The following is a 6,000-nucleotide window of genomic DNA, read 5'->3' on the forward strand; positions in this document are numbered from 1 at the left end:
GCCACTGAGTTGGTCGAGGTGGGCGATGAGGGTCTCGGCCTCCGAAAGAGCCTCGGCGTACTCGATGCATTCAACATCGCAGTCGTATGCATGTTCGTACGTGGACTCAATCGTGATGACACCGCTAGGGCCTGGCATCTTGAGCTTGAGGTAGGTATAGTTGGGCACTGCCATGAACTTGGCGTAGCATGGCCGCCCCAGAATGGCGTGGTAGGCTCCCCCGAATCCGACTACCTCGAAGGTGAGGACTTCCTTGCGGTAGTTGGAGGGGGTGCCGAAGCAGACAGGAAGGTCAATGCGCCCGAGGGGTCGCGTGCGCCTCCCTGGCACGATGCCGTGGAAGGGTGCGACATCGCCTCGGAGCCTCGACTGATCGATCTCCAAGAGCTCCAGGGTGTTGGCGTAGAGGATGTTGAGGCCGCTGCCTCCGTCCATCAACACCTTGGAGAGTCGGGTGTTGCTGATGATTGGGTCGACAACCAGCGGGTACTGCCCGGGATTCGGAACATGGTCAGGGTGGTCATCTCGATCGAAGGTGATCGCCTCTCGAGACCAGTCAAGGTACTGGGGGGTGGCTACCTTGACCGAGAAGACTTCTCGGCGTTCCCTCTTGCGCTGCCGTGCCGTAAGGCATGCCGAGGGCCTGCCGAAGATCATGAAGGCGTTGCGTACTTCGGGGAACCCGTCGTCCTTGTCCTTGTCCCGGTCGCCGGCGCCCTTCTGCTTGGCGTCGTCGTCGGGGAGCCCGAGCCTGGCGTAGTAACGTCGCAGCATGGAGCAATCCTCGAGGGCGTGCTTGACCAGGCCTTGGTGATAAGGGCATGGTTTCTTGAGCATGTCGTCGAAAGGCCTAGGGCCTTTGGGGCCTCGGGGATTCTTGCGTTCTACGGCCCCGACCAGATCAGCCCTCATGACCTCCTGCTTCCCTAGGCGCCCCTTTTTCTTTCTCTTAGGGAGGTGGGAGGCCGAGGCGTCGGGGGCCTCGTCCCTCCGTTTTCCCTTGGTGTCGCTGTCGGGGAAGATGGCACCGACGGCCTCCTCGCCCGAGGCAAAGTTGGTGGCGATGTCGAGGAGCGTAGTAGCGGTGCATGGCACGTTCCGACCTAGCTCCCACACTAGGTCCCGGCAGGTGGTGCCGGAGAGGAAAGCTTGGACGATCTCCGAGTCGCCGACGCTGGGTAGCTTGGTGCACTGCTTGGAGAAGCGCCGGATGAAATCTCGGAGAGACTCGCCTGGTTTCTGGCGGCAATTCTTAAGGTCCCAGGAGTTTCCGGGACGTACGTACATGCCCTGGAAATTCCCAACGAAGACCCTAACCAAGTCGCGCCAGTCGTGGATCTGTGAGGGAGGGAGGTGCTCGAGCTAGGCTCGCACCGAGTCTGATAAGAGCAAGGGGAGGTTACGGATGATGAGCAGGTCATCATCCGCGCCACCTAGCTGGCAGGCCAGGTGGTAGTCGGCAAGCCAGAGTTCGGGGTTGCTCTCACCGCTGTATTTCGCGAGGTTGGCTGGTTGCCGAAAACGGGCCGAGAACTGGGCGACACGGATAGCTCTGCTGAAGACTCGAGGGCCAGGTGGCTCAGGAGAAGGGCTGCGGTCTTCCTTGCTGTCGTAGCAGCCACCTCGGTGCACATGGTAGCCTCGGGCGGGCCCCTCACCGTCGTGGCGTCGTTGTCGGCCGACCACCTTGTGGTCTCCCTACCCCTTGTGTCGATTGTCGAGGCGGTCAAGGAGCACAGGGACCCTGTGAGCTATCGGTGCTCGAGCAGGTTCGGGACGAGCCAAGGCTTCCCTGTCCTGCCGAGGTGGTGCCGCGGGCAGGTTCAAGACGCCCCCATGCCGTCGGGAGGCAGAACTCTCGGCTTGCTGAACCGCGGCGGTCTCTAGGAGATCTCGGAGCTCGCCGCGGACCCGCCGCCCCTTCGCGGTAGAAGGCTCGGGCATTGCGCGAACCAGCATCGCCGCAGCCACGACGTTCTAGCTAGCACGATTGAAGATCGGGGGTTGCTCACTCCCTTCGTCATTATGGATGCGGTGATGCACGTCGAGGGCCCTCCGTCGGGCTCCCCCGCCTTCGCCGCGACCTCACTGTTCCTATTCGAGAGAGTCTCGAAGCTGCTGTAGAAGGAGTTGGTCTTGCTCGACCTTGGCCTGGAGCTCACGAAGCTATTCTAGGTCTGGGCGCTGAGGTCGCGCAAGAGCGACGTTCTCATTTCGTGCGGCCAGCAGGACGGCGCATGGAGGTGTAGCGACGCCCGCGCTGGGGCGGAGCGGGGAACGGCTACCTGCCCCCTCATCCTCTTCGCCCGCTCTCGGCATCCCGACCCCAACATGAAAACATTCGCGAGTGGGGTCGTAGGTGCCTTCATCATCGGAGTCGGAGTAGCCGAAGCAGTAGTCGCTTGCAGCCAAGAACTGGCGCAAAGCCCCAGGGTTGTGGAGTCCGGAAAAATCTACCCCGGGCCATGCCTCGTCCTCGTCCGAGGAGTCGGAGTGGGTGCTCAGGTCGAGAGCGAAGCGCTGGCAGCGTTCCGAGGGGTGCTCGTGAGCGGCAGAGTAAGCATAGGCGTAAGAGGCGGTGGCATCTCTCAACCCAAAGGGGTATGGGGACGGTGCTGTCTCCAGATTCTGCCCCGCCGGGGTCGGCTCTTCAGGGAGTGGTGGAGCGGAGCTTGACGACTGGGCATCGCCGCGTGCCACAGGCAAGTTTCCTTTGTCCAAGCTCAGGCAAGACAGGTCCCCAGCCAGGGACCCTGTGCTAACAGCTGGTCGTAGGATATCGGCGGGGGGTGGCGTGTCGCCCCAGATTCACATAGCGTCGGGGTGGCCTTGTTCGTGCCGTGCTTGGCAAGCGCGGCGAGAGCGGCCGCCCGGACGCCGCCCGCGCCTGGGCTACCGGGGCGTAACTTCATCGTTGGTTGGTGGGGCTCAAGGAGTGAGGAGCACCATGTCGTACTCATGCCCTAGAGACATGAACTCTAGGCTCCTGAACCAAACCACGGTGCCGAGACGTAATGGTTGTACGGGGTCTGCCATCCGGAACCTGCTGGAATGACGAAACCGACACGTAGCGTCCCCTACCTGGCGCGCCAACTGTCAGTGTTTTGGACTGGGGGGTCCTCAACCAACCAGTGAATCTGTTCTGCGTGCTCCCGATCCGGATGGTGATGCAAAGAGACACAAGGTTTATATTGGTTCAGGCAATCGAGGCCCTACGTCCAGTCTGAGAGATCGATCTTGTATTCCTTGCACCGAGGTGCTCGTAGTAGGGGGTTACAAGCTAAAGGAGAGAGGGAGCTGGTCCTAGGTCTCGGTAGGGTGTCGTGCGGGCCGCTTGAGACGTTGCTCTCAGGTGGCAGGAGTGTGCGTGTGTGTGTGTGTGGGTGTTACAAGGTGTCCCCCCCCTTCTAAAACAGCCCAGGTCCTCTCCTTTTATAGCATGAAGGGAGGACTAGGACGGTACATGAGCTAACTATATGACGTCGTGTGAACAGAGGCGGCGTGTTCGGGCCCTGTAGCCTGTTCCTATGGCGGTGTGGCCGGGCCCTGTAGCCTATTCCTATGGCGGTGTGGCCATCGGAGTGGTCCATTCTTGGAGCACTGGGGCGACGTGGCCGTCCCATCAGATCCTGTGCGTCGTGGGAGCCCCGGGACTGCCTCGGAGTGGGTGCGGCGGTGGACGTGCAAGCCACTATGGACGGACTGCGCGCGAGGCCGAGACTTGGTCGGTGTCGAGGCTGCACCATGGTGGAGGGGTCTCGGCAGGCACGATCCCCAAGATGGCCGAGACCTTGGTGTACGGTGCCGAGGCCTTGAGTGTGCGGCTAATCGTGGGTACAGTGTTAGGACACAGTGGCCGGTAATTCCCGCCGTACCCTGTCCTAGCCGGTATGGCGCTGATCGTGGATACAGCGTTAGGACACAGTGGCCGGTAATCCCCGCCGTACCCTGTCCCAGCCGGTATGGCGCTAATGCGACCTTGGGTCGCGTCGGCCATTCGGTGGCATTGAGCCATCGTCCGACTGAGATTGTGGGAGTGGTTGAAGCATTAATGGGACATGACACGTTGTCTGGAGGGCCGGTCGAGACGGGGGGTGACGGGCTGCGGGCGACCCAGCCTCGAGCGACACGGAGGCTGGGGCCTCGCGTGAGACGGAGATCGGGTTCCTTGCCGAGGCCTTGCGCGAGACGCCTCGCGCGATACGGAGAATGTACCCCTGCCGAGGCCTTCCCTGGAGAGCCTCGGGCGAGACGGAGACGGCGCCCCCTGCCGAGGCTCGGCGCCCCCTGCCGAGGCCTACCCTGGGGAGCCTCGCGCGAGGCAGAGTTTGTTCCGAGACCTCCTGCTCGAGGCTCGAGGCGAGGTGGAGGAGGGCTCGGTCGTGGCAGGTGAGGGGTCCACGGCTTACCTTCTGGCTTTATTTTGATGTTTGCTTGGGGTACCCCGTTCTAAGGTACCCGACAACGATATTCCTCAACGGGGATTTATATGGAATCGATCATATGACACAACCAAAGGTTTTGTCATGGAAGAAACAAGAACATAAGGGATGCCGCCTGTAGAAATCCTTTTATGGGTTAAAAGTAAGTCTTTAGACAGTAGTATTTGAAGTTGATGAAACGATAAAAAAGTTTAGGTTTTTAAAGAAAATGAGAAGAACAATAACATTTATGCAAAGCTCAAGAATGGAAAATTTATTTTTCACATCCTGTGAATAGATGACATTCTACTCACTAGTAGGGATGTTAATCTGTCATTGGAGAAGTAGAAGTTTTGTCCTCAAGTTTCAATGTGAATGATCTTGGTGAAGCATCATTGGTTCTAAGAATCGAAATTCACCGAGATAGAAGAAAATAGGGTATTAGGACTATTGCAAATGCATACTTAGAAAAGATTCTTAAGAAATAAAGTATGCATGTGAGTAAACCTAAGCCTGCTCCTATAGTCAAGGGTAATAGATTTGGGAACTTTAAGTATTTCAGGAACCGATATGAGATCGATCAAATGAATATGGTTCCATATGCTTCAGCTGTTGGAAGCTTGATGAGTGTACAAGTACAAGTAAGAACTTACCCTGACGTAGTTTATGTATCCAGGATATTTTGGCAGAAGTCTAGTCCAGATATAGATCACTGAAATAGACTTGAGAATGTCTTACAATTTTGCAAAGTATCATAGGCCTCATTCTGAGTAAGAAAGAATAAGTACTCTCAAATAGTTGAGGGTACAAATGTTAAGTCTTGGCGAGATATGTAGTGGAATCTACAGTAGTTGCAAACACTCGTAGTTGGAGTATTATTGTGGAAAAACTTCAAAGAAATAGTTGTGGTATCATCAGTGATGCATACCATAGTATAACTTGTCATGAGGCTTAAGGAACAGGCAAAATAGGTTAAGAGAATATGTACCCGGATTTAACAATGGTAGACAACAGCAATAACCATTTAAAGTGAGTTAACTCCTAAGACAACATGTCAAGTGTGCTGCCAAACACATTGACACTAAGTTATATGTTGTAAAGGAGAAAATCCAGAATCATTTTGAAAGCATTGGGCACATAAGTACCGAGTAAGTACTTGCGGATCCGCTTACCAAAGGCTAACCACCCATTGCGTTCAGATAACACACAATCGACATGGGTTTATGGGAAAGCCTATGATTTCTGGATACTAAGTGCCTAGTTGAGTATCTGTTTCAAAACAGAGAGGTGTATTGTAGCTGTTAAATCTAATGGCAACCGACCGTGACGATGAGACACGCTCTATGCACTGATCTGTGATGGAATGGGAACAAGATAAAGTAAGTTAAGTTTAAGAAATAAGGTGAGATCAAGGGGAAGAATGTTAGTTTGATCTCCACCAATTGGCTCTAGATCAATGCCCTGATCGGGGGCGTCCAACCGCTCCATGGTTGGTGGGCCCCCATCGCATAGCACTATAAAAGGGAAGTTGGGGCCGGGGTACGAGGTATGAGGTTGACCTGAGCCGCCGCAACCCTCC

Source organism: Miscanthus floridulus, chromosome 18, assembly GCF_019320115.1.
Source record: "Miscanthus floridulus cultivar M001 chromosome 18, ASM1932011v1, whole genome shotgun sequence".
Lineage (NCBI taxonomy): Eukaryota > Viridiplantae > Streptophyta > Magnoliopsida > Poales > Poaceae > Miscanthus > Miscanthus floridulus.